Source organism: Neovison vison, chromosome 4 (assembly GCF_020171115.1).
Source record: "Neovison vison isolate M4711 chromosome 4, ASM_NN_V1, whole genome shotgun sequence".
Taxonomy (NCBI): Eukaryota; Metazoa; Chordata; class Mammalia; order Carnivora; family Mustelidae; genus Neogale; species Neogale vison.
The window spans coordinates 101545534-101563824 of record NC_058094.1 but is presented as its reverse complement, the minus strand read 5'-3'; positions in this window follow the sequence as shown (position 1 = coordinate 101563824).

Sequence of the window (18291 nt, the reverse complement as noted above, 5' to 3'; positions counted from 1 at the left end):
AGTGCCCAGGTTAGACTATATAATTTGGGTACAGTACAGTGCCGTATAGTTCTATTCTCATTTGCGGTGTCTGGGAAGCTCCATAGGGCAACATTTTTCTTCTGGAGGGCAGACAGAGTGCTGTATTGTGAGTCCTGAGTTGGCAAACTTGAGGTCTTGGGGGCCAGGATTGTGAGGATGGAAGTGTGAGAACACAAGCTAGACATAGGTTTCAGGGCGAAGGCAAGGCTGGCACACTCTGCAGAGCTGAATCGAGATCTCGTGCATCTGAAGTCAGGGCGAGAATCAGACGTTGGCTCAGGTTGGAGTTCGTGTCCATGATTTCCCCTTCATAAGGGGGGGGGGCATCACAAAGCCATGGAGGTTTTACTATGATGGGAGTTGTGAGATGCTCCAAAACGCAAGGAATCCTTTTGGAGGACATTTGAGACCTGTTGGATGGCTCCAGAGCGTCCCGTACGGAACGTCGCCAGAGCAGAGTTGTAAGGATGGATGCCTGGGAAGCCGGCCTTGCATTCCCATTGTCTCCTAGCGACAAGACTGGTTCGTTCTGCTGGCTCTGGGGCAGCAACCAAGGGGTTTGAGATGAAATATAATCTCCTGCGGATGGGTCCTTAAGGTGGATTTGTGTCCATGGAGTCCTTGGAGTGGGGCGGTGGCGCCGAGGCCCTGAAGGATTCTCCTAACAGGAGATTTTGAGACAGCTCCGAAGACCAAGTTTCCCATGTGGAGGCAATATTTGTTCTAATTGGTGCCTCAGGAAACCCCCATAACTGGTATTAGAAACCAGGCCTCTGAGGAGAGATACCTGGAAACCACAGCAATGGATCTGATTAGGGCCTAGGGGCCTGTCCATTTCAATCTTCTTCTCTGACCACATCTGTCTGTGGTATGAGTGGAGGTAGTTGCCCATCTGTTGTCAGACCGACCCTGTTTGCCCAGGCGCCCTACACTATTGTGATGACCTCAGGGATTTTGGAGGTTTCTCCTATTTGTACGATTATGGACAATGGAAGGGGCAGAATTCCCATGGAGTGGGCAGGCACAGAGCAGATGTGTGACTCCAGGGACCCAGCCTAGAGGGTGTGTGGGCCAGGACTGTGGGGACAGATATCTGAAAACACAAACTCAGCTTAGGTTTGGGGACATAGGTTTGGCAGGCTCGATCTACAGCCCCTGAGGAGAATTCTTCAAGATACGAAGAAGTGGCAAGTGAGAGGCACTTGCTCAGGCTTTTGTCTCTGGATTTTGTGTCAACGATGGCTGTGGAATATCGGGGAGGTTTCATGGGCCATGGACGAGTCTTCTTCTCTGTGGAATTGGCCGGATCACAATTGTTTTGTGTCAATCTGTGAGATGGGAGGAGTCCTTTCAGTTTTGTTACCTCAGGTGTCCCACCAAAAGATGGATTCCAGAGCAGAACCCTGGGGAGAGGTGACTGGATAACCAGAAATCTGGCTAATAATTGGGGCCTTGGGGCATGGCAATCTCAATATGCCTTCTAATGGTCCAGCCACTAAGAGACCTCCCTTGAGGACAGAAGTCACGATGAGTGTCACAATGCGTGTTTATACGCTCGTGGTGCTCTATCATAGGCGGGGACTAATGGGGCACGCTGGTTTCTCCTACACTGTATGTTGAACAACATGACAACCACATGTATTCTTTCCATGGGGAAGTAGTAGTTCCAATTTCTGCATCTCATTCACCCCTGGGCAGTGATTGGAGATAAGGTGTAGGTTTTGAAGTCTGAAAACCGAGTTTGAGAAGAGATGATGACCTAAGGCCATAACGGGTCTGATGTGCTCAGTGTGGAGCCAGCTGTCTGGGTGTTGGTGGGGAGGTTCAGGCTCAGGCTATGTCATACATTGCATTAATGCCCAGGGTAGATTGTATAATTGGGGTACAGTCGAGTGCTGTGCAGGTTGATCCTCATTTGGTATTTCTGGGTAGCCCCAATGGCAACGTTTTTCTTCTGGAGTGCAGGCAGAGTGCTGCATTGTGGCTCCAACATTCCCAAACTGGATGCCTTGTGGGTGAGGAGTGTGAGGATGGAAGTCTGAGAACACATGTTAGGCATAGGTTTCAGGGCGAAGGCATGGCAGGAACCCTCTGCAGATCTGAATTGGGATATCGTGCATCTGAAGTCAGGGCGAGGTTCAGACTTAGGCTCAGGTTGGAGTTTCTGTCCATTATGGCCCCTTGATGAATGGGGGGAATCACGAGGCCATGGAAATTTTTGTCTGGATTTTGTGTCAATGATGTCCATGGAATGTCGCGGTGAAATCAATCAGAACAAATTAGGAGAAACCTCCAACATCCCCAAGGCTTTCCTAAGAGTGTAGGCCGCCCGGGACAAACAGGGGCTATCTGCCACCAGCTGAGCAACTACCTCCACTCAGACCCTGACACACATGTCCCCAGAGTAGATGATTGAACTGGATAGGCCCCAAGGACCTCATCAGATCCATTGCTTTGATTTCCATCCATCTCTTTTCAGAAGCCTGGTTTCCAATAGCCATTTATGGGGCTTTACTGTGGCTCTCATCAGAACAAATCTCGTCTCCATATGGGAAAGTTGCACGTGGGAGCTGTGTCAAAACCTCTGGTTAGTAGAAACCTTCAGGACCCTGCTGCCACCGCCCCATTCCAAGGTCTCCATGGACACACACCCACATTAGAACCCATCTGCAGGAGAGTCTGTTTCAACTCAGTGCCTTCCTTTGCTCTCCCAGAGCCAGCAGATCGAACCTGTATTATCGCAAGGAGACAACTGGAATGAGAGGCGGGCAGCCCAGGCATCCATTATTAGAACCCTGCTCTGGATTCATCCCTATGGGATGTCCTGGAGCCATCCAACAGGTCTCAATTGTCCCGCAGAAGGAATTCTTGCAGTTTGGAGAATCTCACAACTCCCATCATAGGAAAATCTCCATGGCCTCATGATGCCCCGCCCCCTTCATAAGGGGCCATCAGGGACAGAAACCCCAACCTGAGCCAACGTCTGATCCTCGCCCTGACTTCAGATGCCCGAGATCTCGATTCAGCTCTGCACAGTGTGCCTGCCGTGCCCTCACCCCAAAACCTAAGCCTAGCTTGTTTTCTCAGACTTCCGTCTTCACACTCTTGGCCCACAAACCCTCAGGATTGCAATTCCGGAGCCACAATGAAGCACTCCGCCTGCGCTCCAGAAGATAAACGTTGCCCTATGGGGCTACCCAGAAACCCCAAATGAGGATAAACCTGCACGCCACTCTACTGTACCCCAATTATACTATCTATCCTGAGCACAAATGCCCTGTTTGACACAGCCTCAGCCCAGACTTCCCAACGGACACCCAGACAGCTGGCCACACACTGAGCACATCGGACCTGCCATGGCCTTAGGTCGTCATCTCTTCCCAACCTCGTTTGTCAGGCATCAGAACCTAGACCTTAACTCCAAATAAGGCCCAGGGGTGAACATGATGCAGAAATCAGAACTCCTTTCCCGTGTCAAGAATACTAGTGGTTGGCATGTTTTCCAATGTTCAGTATAGGAGAAACCAGCATGGCCCATGAGACCCCACCCATGTGTGAGAGCTTCATTGGGCACAAACACGCATTGTGACCCTCAGCATGAGTCCTGTCCTCAAGTAAGACCTGTCAGTGGCTGGAACAAGAGCTGCATATGGGGCTTGCCATGCCCTTAGGCCCCCTTTCTTAATCAGAGGTTTGTTTGTCCATTTGCACCTCCCCAGGTCTATGCTCTGGAATCCCTCTTTTGGTGGGAAACCTGAGGTAAAAAAAAGAACAGACTCCTCCCATCCCAGAGAATCACCCCAACCTCCTGAGATCGGACCAAATCCCCAGAGAATGGAGACTCATCCATGGGCCATGAGGCCACCTCGACATTCCACGGTCATTGTTGACACAAAATCCAGAGACAAAAGCCTGAGCAAGCACCTCACTCTCACCCTTTGTTCATATCCCAAAGAGTTCTCCTCATGGTCTGTTGATTCTGCCTACCATACCTACGTCCCCAAACTTAATCCAAGTTTGTTTTTCAGACTTCTGTCCCCACAGCCCTGGCCCACACACCCTTCAGGCTGGGGCCCCTGGAGTGGCACCTCAGGACTGTGCATGCCTTCTCCAAGGATATTCTGCCCATTCCATTGGCCACAACTGTACAAATTACGAGAAACCTCCATAGTGCCTGAGGCTATCCCGATAGTGTCGGCACACAAGGACAAAGGTCATCTGACACCAGCTAAGCATCTACCTCCACTCAGACAGATGTCCCCCGTGAAGATTGAACTGGACACACCCCTAGGCCCTAATCGGATCCATTGCTTTGGTTTCCAGGCATCTCCACAGAGGACTGGTTTCCAATACCAGCATACGGGGGATCCCTGAGGCACTGATCAGAACACATATCACCCCACATTAGAAACTTGTTCGTTGGGGCTGTGTTAAAACCTCCGGTTAGGAGAATCCTTCAGGGCCCCAGTGCCACCGCCCCATTCCAAGGTCTCCCTGGAAACAAACCCATATTATGACCCATCTGCAGGAGAGTCCATTTCAATACACCCCCCTTGGTTGCTCCCCCAGAGCCAGCAGATTGAACTTCTCTTGTCCCAAGGAGAAAATTGGAATATGAAGAGGGCTGTCCAGGCATCAATTTTAGAACACTGTTCTGGAGTTTTTCCGTATGGGACGTCCTTAAGCCATCCAAGGTTTCTCCCGCAGAAGGAATTCTAGCGGTTTGGAGAATCTCAAAACTCCCATCGAGGGAAAATCTCCATGGCCTCGTGTTACCCCACCCCACTTCCAAAAGGGGCCACCTTGGACAGAAATTCGGACCTGTGACAACGTCTGATCCTCACCCTGACTTCAGGTGTATGAGATGTCGATTTAGCTCTGTAGAGTGTGCCTTCAGTGCCCTCGCTCCGCACCTATGCCTAGCTTGTGTTCTCAGATTTCAGTCCTCACCCTTGGGGCCCACAAACCCTCCTTTTTGGCAATTACAGAACAATTATGCAGCACTCTGCCTTCCCTCCAGAAGAAACACATTGTCCTCTGGGGCTACCCAAATACCTCACATGAGGATCATCATGCACACCACTCGACTGTACCCCAATTATATAGTCCACTCTGGGCACTAGTGCCCTGTCTGACACAGCTTGAACCCAGACCTCCCGACCGACACCCAGACAGCTCACCACACACTGAGCACATCAGACCCGCCATGGTCGTAGCTCATCATCTCTTCCCAACCTAGCTTTTCAGGCTTCAGAACTTAGACCTTATCTCCAAACCCTTCCCAGGGGTGAACGTGATGCAGAAATCAGAACTCCTCCTTCCCCAGGGCAAGAAACCTTGTGTTTGTTATGATGTCCAATGTAGAGTGTAGGAGAAACCAGCATGTCCATTGATGCTCTGCCCATGCTAGAAGGCAGCGTTAGGCACAAACACACAGAGTGACACTCAGCGTGAGCCCTGTCCTCAAGTAAGAGGCCTCAGTGGCTAGACCAATAGCCTGCATATGGGGCTTGCCATGCCCCTAGGCCCCCAATCTTAACTAGAGGTCGGGTTGTCCAGTAGCCCCACTCAGGCCTCTGCTCTGGAATTCCTCTTTTGGTGGGACACCTGTGGTAAAGAGAAAAAAAAAAAAGAAAAACCAGAACGGACTCCTCCCACCCCACAGAATGACCCCAAACTCTTGGGATCGGGCTAAATCCCAAGAGAGGGATATACATCCATGTCATATGAGGCCACCCCGACATTCCACGGCTATCATTGACACAAAATCCAGAGACAAAAGCCTGAGCAAGCGCCTCACACTCGCCATTTGTTCATATCCCAAAGAGTTCCCCTCATGGTCTATAGATCGGGCCTGACATACCTATGTCCCGAAACCTAAGCCGAGTTTGTGTTTTCAGACTTCTGTCCCCACAGCCCTGGCCCACACACTGTCCAGGATGGGACCACTGGAGCCACACCACAGGACTGTGCCTGCCCTCTCCAAGGGAATTCTGCCCATTCCATTGGCCACAACCGTATAAATTAGGAGAAACCTCCAAAGTCCCCGAAGCCAGCCTAATAATGTAGGCAGCCCAGAACAAGCAGGGGCGATCTGACACCAGCTGAGCAACTACCTCCACTCCGACCCATAGAGAGATGTCCCCAGAGTAGAAGATTGAACCTGACAGGCCCCTAGGCCCTAATCATATCCATTGCTTTGGTTTCCAGGCATTTCTCCCCAGAGGCCTGGTTTCCAATATCAGCATAAGGGAGTTTCGAGAGGGACCCATCAGAACACATCTCGTCTCCACGTGGGAAACGTGCTCGTTGGAGCTGTGTCAAAACATACAGTTAGGAGAATCCTTCAAGGCCCCAGTGCCATTGCCTCATTCCAAGGTCTCCATGGACAAAAACCCACATTGTAGCCCATTGCAGGATGCTCTTTACTCCCCCACAGCCAGCCAATAGAACCTGTCTTGTTGCAAGAAGACAATCAGAATGCAATGCAGGCTGCCCAGGCATCCATCCTTAGAACCGTGCTCTGGAGTCATTTTGTATGAGAGTTCCTGGAGGCATCCAACATGTCTTAATTGTCCCTCAGAAGGAATCCTTGCTGCATGGAGCATCTCAAATCTCACATCGTGGGATAACCTCCTTTGTCCCTTGATGCCCCGTCCCCTACATGAAAGGGCCATCATGGATAGAAACTCCAACCTCAGCCAACGTCTGATCCCCGCCCTGATTCAGAAGCACAAGATCTCGATTCAGCTCTGCAGAGTGTGCCTACCATGCCCCCGCCTTGAAACATAAGCTGAGCTTCTGTTCTCACACTTCCGTCCTCACACTCCTGGCCCACAAGCCCTCCATTCTGACAATACCAGAGTCACAATGCAGCACTCTGCCAGCCCTTCAGAACAAAAACGTTGCCCTATGGGGCAATCCAGAAACCCCAAATGAGGATCAACCTGCATTCAACGTGAATAGACCCCAATTATACATTCTTCCCTGGGTACTAATGTCCTGTCTGACACAGCCTGAGCACACACCTCCCAACCGACATCCAGACAGCTGGCCGCATACTGAGCATATAAGACCCACCATGGCCTTAAGTTGTCATCTCTTCCAACCTCATTTTTCAGGCTTCAGAACCTAGACCTTATCTCCAATCACTTCCCAGGGGTGACCGTGATGTAGAAATCAGAACTCCTCCTTTCCCTTGGCCAGAAATCTTGTGGTGGGCATGTTGACCAACGTTTAGTGTAGGAGAAACCAGCATGGCCCATGAAGTCCCGATCATGCTTGAGGGCTGCATTGGGCACAAAAAGGCATTGTGACCCTCAGTGTGTGTTCTGTACCCAGGTAAGACCTGTCAGTGGCTGGACCAAAAGCCCGCATATGGGGCTACCATGCCCCTAGTCCCCATTCTTAATTAGAGGTCAGTTTGTCCATTTGTCACTCCCTAGGGCACTGCTCTGGAATTCCTCATTTGGTGGGAAACCTGAGGTAAGAAAACAAAACGGACTCTTCCCTTTTCAAAAATGACCCCAAACTCTTAGGATCGGGCCAAATCCCCCGAGGAGGAAGACTCATCCATTGCCCATGAGGTCACCCGGACATTCCATGGCCATTGGTGACACAATATCCAGAGACAAAAGCTGGACCAAGCGCTTCACACTGGTCCTTTGATCCTATCACGAAGAGTTCTCCTCATGGTCTGTAGATCAGTCCTGCCACACCTACAACCTGAAACCTAATCTGAATTTGTGTTTTCAGACAACTGTCCCCAAAGCCCTGGGCCCCAAACCCTACAGGTTCAGGCCCCTGGAGCCAAACCTGAGGACTGTACCTGCCCTCAACAAGGAAATTTTGCCCATTCCATTGGCCACAACCCTACAAATAGGTTAAATCTCCAAAGACTCTGAGACCATCCCAATAAAGTTGGCTGACCAGGACAAACGGGCAATCAGAGCCCATCTGAGCACCTACCTGCACTCAGACACGTAGACATATGTCCCTAGAGGTTAACTGGAACTAGTTAACTAGTTAACTAGTTAACTAGTTAACTAGGGCCTAGTCCCCTAGGCCCTAATCAGATCAATTGCTTTGGTTTCCAGGCGTCTCTCCTCAGAGGCCTGGATTCCAATACGAGCATATCGCTGTTTCTTGAGGCACCCATCAGAACAAATCTCGTCTCCACATGGGAAACTTGTGCCTTGGAGCTGTGTCAAAACCTCTGGGTAGGAGAACCCTTCAGGGCTCCGTTGCCACCACCGCATTCCAAGGTCTCCATGGACACAAACCCATATGGGGACACATCCGCAGGAGAGTCCATTTCAAATCAGCCCTCTCTGCTCCCCAGATCCAGCAGATCTAACCTGTCTTGTCGCTAGGAGACAATTGGAATGAGAGGCAGGCTGCCCAGCCACCCATCCTTAGAACACTGCTCGGAATCATTCCGTACAGGAAGTCCTGGAGCCAAGCAACAGGTCTCAATCGTCTCACAGAAGAATCTTTGTGGTTTGGGGCATCTGACAACTCCCATCGTGTGAAAATCTCCATGGCCTCGTGATCACCCCACCGCCGTCATCATGGACAGAAACTCCAAATTGAGAGATCGTCTGATCCTCTCCCTGATTTCAGATGCACGAGATCTTGATTCAGCTATGCAGAGTGTGTCTGCTGTGCCCTCGCCCAGAAATCTAAACCTAGCTTGTGTTCTCAGACTTCCGACCTCACACTCCTGGCCCACAAGCCCTCCAGTTTTGCAATTCCAGAACTACACTGCATCACTCTGCCTGCCCTTCAGAAGATAATCAATGCCCTCTGGGGCTATTCAGAAACACCAAATGAGGATCAACCTGCACGCCACTTGACTCTACCCCAATTATACAGGCTGCCCTGGGAACTAATGCCCTTTCAGACACAGCCTGAGCCTGGACCTCCCGACCCACACCCAGCGAGCTGGCCACACACTGAGCACATCAGACCCACCATGGCTTTACGTCATCATGTCTTCCCAATCTCGGTTTTCAGGCTTCAGAACCTAGACCTTATCTCCAATCACTTCCCAGTGTTGAACATCTTGCAGAAATCAGAACTCCTTCCCCATGGCAAAAAACCTTGTGGTTGGTATGTTGTCCAACGTTCAGTGTAGTTGAAACCAGCATGGTCCATGAGGCCTCACCCATGCTTGAGGGCCGCGTTGGTCACAAACACACATTGTGACTCTCAGTGTGATCCCAGTTCTCAAGTAAGACCTCTCAGGGGCTGGACCAAGAGACAGCATATTGTGCTTGCCATGCCCCTAGGCCCCAATTTTTAACCATAATTCGGGTTGACCATTCGCCCTTCCCAAGGGCTCTGTCTCAGAATCCCTCTTTTGCTGGGAAACCTGTGGTAACAAAACTGAAAGGCCTCCTCCCATCCTACAGAGTAACCCAAAACAATTGGGATCGGGCCAAATCCACACAGAGGAAGACTCCTCCATGGCCCGTGAGGCCTCCACGACTGTCCGCAGCCATTGTTGACACAAAATTCAGAGACAAAAGCCTTAGCAAGAGCCTCACACACGCCCTTTGTTCATATTCCGAAAAGTTCTCCTCATGGTCTGTAGATCAGTTCTGCCATACCTAAGATCTGAAACGTAAGCTGAGTTTGTGTTTTCAGACAACTGTCTCCAAACCCTGGCTCACATACCCTACAGGCTCAAGCCTCTGGAGCCAAACCTGAGGACTGTACCTGCCCTCTCCAAGGGAATTCTGCCCATTCCATTGGCCAAAACCCTACAAATAGGATAAACCTCCAACATCCCCGAGGCTATCCCAATAGTGTTGTCTTCCCAGGACAAACAGGCTCAACCTGAGCCCATCTGAGCACCTACCTGCACTCAGACATGTAGACAGATGTCCCCAGATGTAAATTAGAATGAAAAGGCCCTTAGGCCCAAATCAGTCCATTGCTTTGGTTTCCAGCCATCTCTACTCAGAGGCCTGGACCCCAATTGTAGCATACGGCTGTTTCTTGAGGCACCCATCAGAACAAATCTCGTCTTCACATGGGAAACTTGCATGTTGGAGCTGTGTCAAAGCCTCTAGTTAGGAGAACCCTTCAGGTACCTGGTGCCACCGTTGCAGTCCAAGGTCTCCATGGACACAAACCCACATTAGGACCCATCTGCAGGATAATCCATTTCAACTCAGCCCCCTTGGTTGCTCCCCCAGATGCAGCAGATATAAACTGTCTTGTCGCTAAGAGACAATTGGAATGAGAGGCAGGCTGCCCATCCTTAGAACACTGCTCGTTCCGTATGGGAAGTCCTGGAGCCAACCAAAGGTCTCAATGGTCCCACAGAAGAATCTTTGTGGTTTGGAGCATCTCACAACTCCCATCGTGGGAAAATCTCCATGGCCTCGTGATCCACCCCCCTTCATGACGGGGCCACCAGGGACAGAAACTCCAACCTGAGTGATCGTCTGATCCTCGCCCTGACTTCAGATGCACGGCATCTCGATTCAGCTCTGCAGAGTGCGCCCGCCGTGCCCTCGCCCAGAAACCTAAGCCTAGCTTGTGTTTTCAGATTTCCTTCCTCACACTCCTGGTGCACAAGCCCTCCAGTTTTGCAATTCCATAACTACAATGCAGCACTTTGTCTGTCCGCCAGAAGAATAACATTGCCCTCTGGGGCTACCCAGAAACTCCAAATGAAGATCAACCTGAATGCCATTTGATTCTACCCCAATTATACAGGCTTCCCTGGGCACTAATGTTTTTTTCTGACACAGCCTGAGTCTGGACCTCCCAACCCACACCCAGCAAGCTGTCCACACACTGAGCACATCGGACCTGCCATAGCCTTAGGGCTTCATGTCTTCCCAACCTCGGTTTTCAGGATTCAGAACCTAGACCTTATCGTCTATCACTGGCCAGGATTGAACACGATGCAGAAATCAGGACTCCTTCCCCATGGCAAGAAACCTTGTGGTTGGCATGCTGTCGAATGTTCAGTGTGGTTGAAACCAGTGTGGCCCAAGAGGTCCTGCTCATGCTTGAGGGCCGCGTTGGTCACAAGCACACATTGAGACCCTCAGCGTGAGACAAGTTTTCAAGTAAGGCCTCTAAGTGGCCAGACCAAGAGATGACATATTGGGCTTGTCATGCCCATATGCCCCAATTTTTGACCATAGTTCGGTTTGTCCATTCGCCCCTCCCCATGGCTCTTCTTTGGAATCCCTCTTTTGGTGGGACATCTGAGGTAACAAAACTGAAAGGACTCCTCCCATCCCACAGATTGACCCAAAACAATTGGGATAGGACCAAATCCAAGAGATAGGAAGACACGTCCATTGCCCATGAGGCCTCCCCGACATTACACAGCTATCGTTGACACAAAATGCAGAGACAAAAGCCTGAATAAGTGCCTCACAGTCGCTCTTTCTTCATATCCCAAAGAGTTCTTCTCACAGTGTGTAGATCGGGCCTGCAATACCTATGTCCCCAAAACTAAGCTGAGTTTTTGTTATCAGACTTCTGTCCCCACAGTCCTGGCCCAAACACGCTCCAGGCTGGGGACCCTGGAGCCACACAACAGAACTGTGCCTTCCTCATTCCACGGGAATTCTGCCCATTCCATTGTCCACAATCATACAAATAAGGAGAGAGTTCCAAAGTCCCCAAGGCCATCCCAATAGTGTAGGCCACCAAGGACAAACAAGGGTGGTCTGATACCAGTTGAGCATCTACCTACACTCACACCGGGGATGGATGTCCCCAGAGAAGAAGACTGAACCAGACAGACACCTAGGCCCTAATCGGATCCATTGCTTTGGTTTCCAGGTATCTCTCCTCAGAGACCTGGTTTCCATTATCAGCATATGGGGTTTTCCTGACACACCAATCAGAATAAATCTCATCTCCACATGGGAAACTTGTCTTTTGGAGGTGTCTCAAATCCTCCGGTTAGTAGAATCCTTCAGGTCCCGTGTGCCACCTCCCCATTCCAAGGTCTCCATGGACACAAACCCACATTAGGACCCCTCTGCAGGAGATTCCATTTCAACTCAGCCCCCTCGCTTACTCCCCCAGAGCCAGCATATCAAACCTGTCTATTCGCTAGCAGACCATTGGAATATGAATCAGGCTGCTCAGGCATCCATCCTTAGTTCCCTGTTCTTGAGTCGTTTTGTATGGGTTGTCCTGGAGTGATCCAACAGGACTCAATTGTTGATCAGAAGGAATCCTTGCGGTTTGGAACATCTCACAACTCCCATCGTGGGTAAATCTCCATGGCCTCAAGATGCTGCCCCCTTCATGAAGGGGCCATAATGGACTGAAACTCCAACGTGAACCTAGGTATGAACCTCGCCCTGACTTCAGATGCACGAAATTCTGATTTAGATCGGAAGAGTGTGCCTGCCGTGCCCTAGCCCTGCAACATATGCCTAACATGTGTTCTTAGACTTCCGTCCTCACACTCCTCGCCCACAAAGCATCCATTTTGGGAATTCAGGAGCCACATTGCAGCACTCTGCCTGCACTCCAGAAGAAAAACGATGCCCTTGGGGCTTCCCAGAATCGCCAAATGAGGATCAACCTGCACGGCACTCGACTATACCCCATTTATACATTCTCCCCTGGGCACTAATGCTCTGTCTGACACAGCCTGAGCCTGAACCTCCCGACCAACACACACAGCTGGCTCCACACAGAGCACATTGGACCCGACATGAACTTATGTCGTCATCTCTTCCCAACATCGTTTTTCATACTTCACAACCTAGACCTTATCTCCATTCAATTTTTAGGGGTGAATCAGATGCAGAAATCAGAAATACTAATTCCCCATGGCAAGAATACATGTGTTTGGCATGTTGTCCAATGTTCTGTGTAGGAGAAACTACCATGCACCATGAGTTCCCGCCCATGCTTGAGCACCACGAGGGCATAAACACGCATTGTGGCCCTCAGTGTGAGTTTTATCCTCAAGGAACGCTTCTCAGTTGCTGGACCATTAGAAGGCATATTGGGCTTGCCAGGCCCCTAGGCCCCAATTATTAACCAGATTTCTGGTTGTCCAGTCGACCCTCCCCAGGACTCTGCTCTGGAATCCCTTTTGGTGGGACACCTGAGGTAACAAAGCAGAAAGGACTCTTCCCATCCCACAAACTGACCCAAAACAATTGTGATCAGGCCAAATCCACAGAGAGGAAGACTCATCCATGGCCCATGAGGCCTCTCCGACATTCCACGACCATCGTTGACACAAAATCCAGAGAAAAATGCCTGAGCAAGCACCTTTCACTCGCCCTTTCTTCATATCCCAAAGAGTTCTCACAGTCTGTAAATTGGGCCTGTCATACTTACGTCCCCAAACCTAAGCTGAGTTTGTGCTTTCAGACATCTGTCCCACAGTCCCAGCCGACACAACCTCCAGGCTGGGGCCCCTGAAGTCACACATAAGGTCTGTGCCTGCCCACTCCACGGGAATTCTGGCCCTTCCATTGTCCATAACCGTACAAATTAGGAGAAACCTCCAAAGTCCCCAAGGCCATCCCAATAGTGTAGGCCGCCCAGACAAACGCGCGGTCTGACACCAGCAGAGCAACTACCTCCATTCATACCATAGACAGATGTTGCCAGAGAAGAAGATTGAACAGGACAGGGCCTAGGCTCTAATCGGAACCATTCCTGCGGTTTCCAGGTATCTCTCCTCAGAGGCATGGTTTCTAATACCAGCGTATGGGGGTTTCCTGAGGCACCAATTAGAAAAAATTTTGTCTCCACATGGGAAACTTGCTCTTTGGAGTTGTCTCAAAATCCTTCAGGGCCCCGGTGCCACCGCCCCATTCCAAGGTCTCCATGGACACAAACCCACATTAGGACCCCTCTGCAGGAGATTCCATTTCAACTCAGCCCCCTTGGTTGCTCCCCCAGAGACAGCGGATCGAACCTGTCTTTTCGCTAGGAGAAAATTGGAATGCAAGGCAGGCTGTCCAGGCATCCATCCTTAGAACCCTGCTCTGGCGTTGTTCCATATGGGACGTCCTGGAGCCATCCAACAGGTCCCAAATGTCCTGAAGAAGAAATCTTTGCCTTTTGGAGCATCTCACAACTCCCAACGTGGGTAAACCTCGATGGCTTTGTGATGCCCCACCCTTTATGAAGGGGAAATCATGGATAGGAACTCCAACCTGAGTGATCATCTGATCCTCGCCCTGACTTCAGATGCACGAGATCTCGATTCAGCTCTGCAGAGTGTGCCCGCTGTTCCCTCGCCAGAAACCTAAGCCTAGCTTGTGTTCTCAGACTTCCGTCCTCACACTCCTGGTCCACAAGCCCTCCAGTTTGGCCATGCCAGAACTATAATGCAGCACTCTACCTGCCCTCCAGAAGAAAAACATTGCCCTCTGTGACTACCCAGAAACCCCAAAAGAGGACCAACCTGTACGCCACTTGACTGTACCCCAATTATACAGGCTGCCCTGGGCACTATTGCCCTTTCTGACACAGCCTGAGCCTGGACCTCTAGACCCACACCCAGACAGCTGGCCGCACACTGAGCATATTCGAACCACCATGGACTTAGGTTGTCATTGTAAGGGTCTGCCCCTCCCAGAGGAACTTGCTTGTGGACCCTGAATGTAAGGGTGGGGCAGACTGAGTGGAGACATCCAATCAGTAAGCCGTATGTATATCCACTGGGAAAATTGGAATTCAATTGGCCACCTGTGTAGGGGCGGGGCTTAACCACCCCCATAAAGGTTACTCTGCCAGGCTGTCAAGGGGGGGGCTGCTGCAGGAGAGCAGCGGCTGCTGCAGGAGGGATGGAGTCGGCGGAGAGCAGTGAAGTCCGCGGAGAGCGGTGAAGTCCGCGGAGAGCGGTGAAGCGGTGCGGAGAGCGGTGGAAGTCGGCGGAGAGCAGGGGAGTCAACGGTGAATAGAAGAGCTGTAACAGCTCTTGTAAGAGCTACAACAGCGTTTGCAGTCTCCAGCCTCCCGCCGGCCCCAAGCCGCCGCCTGCAGCCTCGAGCCGCCTGCAGCTTCCAGCTTCCGGCGGTCTAGCCTCAGGCGGCGGCCCCGAGCGCCGCCGCCTGCAGCTTCCAGCTTCCGGCGGTCTAGCCTCCGGCGGCAGCCCCAAGCGCCGCCGCCTCCAGCCTCCAGCCTCCGGCGGCGGCCCCGAGCGCCACCGCCTGCAGCCTCCAGCCTCCGGCGGCGGCCCCGAGCGCCGCCGCCTGCAGCTTCCAGCCTCCGGCGGCGGCCCCGAGCGCCGCCGCCTGCAGCTTCCAGCTTCCGGCGGTCTAGCCTCCGGCGGCGGCCCCGAACGCCGCCGCCTCCAGCCTCCAGCCTCCGGCGGTGGCGCCGAACCACCGCCTGCAGCCTCCAGCCTCCGGCTGCGGCCCCGAGCGCTGCAGCGGCCCCGAGCGCCACCGCCTGCAGCCTCCGGCGGCGGCCCCGAGCGCCGCCGCCTGCCGCCTGCCGCCTCCAGCCTCCAGCCTCCGGCGGCGGCCCAGCAGTCCAGTTGTCAGCGGTCCCTCGACGCCTGCGGTCCTGAGACATCTGCGGTCCAGTTGTCTGCGGTCCCTCGACACCTGCGGTCCTGAGACATCTGCGGTCCAGTTGTCAGCGGTCCCTCGACGCCTGCGGTCCTGATGCCTACAGACCCTAGATGCCAGCAGTCGGTCCTGACACCTGCAGCCCCTAGATGCCAGCGGTCTGGAGGCGTAAGCAGCCCTGAGATGCCAACGGCCCCTAGACACAAGCAGCCTCGCTGCAAAATGCCTCGCCACCCCGAACCACAAGTGGCCTTGTCCGCAGTGGTGGCTTCCTCCGGGTGGAAGCCTGGTCAGAGTAGCATCATGGGGAGCAGAGTCTGTGTCATCTGGGTTGTCCTCCTTGTCATTGTTGCTTCTTCGTCATTGGGAGTGGCCTCATCCAGGAAATGGTCTTGTCCAGAACAGCCTCTTCTTGGGAGCGGCCTTGTCCGGGGAGCAACTTCATTGAGCAGTGGCCTTGTCTTGGGAGTGGCCTCTTCTTGGGAACGGCTCCAATCATGGAGCGGCCTCATCTGCGGAGCAGCAGCGTCATCTAGAGCGGCCTCGTCCAGAGTGGCCTGCTTGGAAGTGACCTTGTTGGGTTCATCGTCACCGCCTTTTCGTAAGAGGTAGCTCTGACCGGTAGTTTGATTCCTGATGCTTGGCGCGAAATAAAGTTTTGCTTGACCTTCGCTTTGTATCAGTCTCATTCCTTTGATCACGGACCCTAACAGTCATCTCTTCCCAACCTCGGTTTTCAGGCTTCAGAACCTAGACCTTACCTCCAATCACTGCCCAGGGTTGAGCATGATGCAGAAGTCAGAACTCCTTCCCCATGGCAAGAAACCTTGTGGTTGGCATGTTGTCTAATGTTCAGTGAAGTTGAAACCAGTGTAGCCCATGAGGCCCTGCCCATCCTTGAGGGCTGTGTTGGTCACAAACACGCATTGTGACCCTCAGCTTGAGCCCAGTCCTCAAGTAAAGCCTTTCAGTGACTGGACCAAGAGACGACATTTAGGGCTTGCCATAACCCTAGGCTCCAATATTTAACCAGAGGTTGGGTGCTCCAGTCGCCCCTCACCAGGGCTTTGCTCTGGAATCCCTCTTTTGGTGGGACACCTAAGGTAACAACACAGCAATGACTCCTCCCATCCCACAGATTGATGCAAAACTCTTGGGAATGGGCCAAATCCACAGAGACGGAGACTCGTCCATGGACCATGAGGCCTCCCTGATATTCCACAGCCATTGTTGACACAAAATCGAGAGACAAAAGTCTGAGCCAGTGCCTCACACTCGCCATTGGTTCATATCCCAAAAAGTTCTACTCATTGTCTGTAGATCGGGCCTGCCATACCTACATCCCCAAACCTAAGCGGAGTTTGTGTTTTCAGACTTCTGTAACCATAGCCATGGCCCACACACCCTCCACGCTTGGGCCCTTGGATCCACACCTCTGAAAAGGGTTTTCTCCCTCCCTTTCCCCCTCCTTCCCCCTTCTCTTTGCTTAGCCAACACCCCCTTCTCCCACTCCCTTAAACATTCCTCCCATGTTGTAAAAAGTGATAAGATACTACAAGGAATGTTGAAAGGTCAGTCTACATGCAAATAAGGGATTGTAGTCTGACCAATGCCGATGGTCAGTCTACATGCTAATAAGGGATTGTAGTCTGGCCAATGCCGATGGTCAGTCTACATGCTAATGAAGGATTGAAATCTAGCCAATACTGTCTGTTTCCCTTTTGTTAACGACCAATGAAAGTAACTTCCCACTATGTAAATGAAGGATGCTGAGCGAACCAATCAGGGGTATTCCCGCGCGCCAAGTATGCCTTTACATTCAAACCAGCCAATGAAAACTTTGTAACCATGCTTCCGCTTCTGTACGTATGCTTTCGCTTCCCCAAACCCCATAAAAAGGCCCTGAACTAAGGGCTGGTGCGCGAGTCCTCCTAAGACTTGACCGCCCGCAGGTACCTGTGTCTACTCAATAAACCTCGTGCTGTTTGCATCTGACCAGTGGACTCGGCTCGGTTTTTGGGTCCGGGGGTCTCCTCCTGAGAAGGGGTCCATTCCGGGGTGCTTGGAGCCCCGGGGGGATCTTTCATTTGGGGGCTCGTCCGGGATACGAGACCCCCCACCCAAGGACCACCGACCCACTGTCAGGAGGTAAGCTGGCCAGCACTTTATTCGTTGTGTCTGTTCGTTGTGTCTGTGGCTGCGTCTGAACCTGTTACTTGTGAATTTGCGCATGCGTTTGGTTTGGGGTTCGATCGGATCCATTTGTATTTGGCGAGGGCCAGAAGGAGCTGACGGGCTCGGACTTCTCCCTCGCAGCCCTGGAAGACGTTCCAGAGGCGTTTGTAGTCCCGCCGGGCGGGACATTTGGGTCCTTCGGGACATTTGGGCCCCGGGGCAGCGGGGCATTTGGAGCTCAGCCTGTATCAGAGAGATACGTGGCCTTGGTTGGAGAGGGGGAATCCGGACCCCCGGGATCTCCGCTTGAGTTTTTGCTTTCGGTTTTGAACCGAAATCGCGCAGCGTCCTTCTTGTTAACTGTTTTGTGTGTCTTACTTATTGTCCTTGGTGTTTTCTTTGACTCTAAAATGGGGCAAACACTTACCACCCCCTTAAGTCTCACTTTAGGTCACTGGAGAGATTCTGAGTTTCTCCTAATAGATGTGGGGGTTTCTCCCTCACTCACTTCCCATGTTAATGGCTATAACTGGAACCAACTGGGGTTGGTCTAACTCGAGACAGA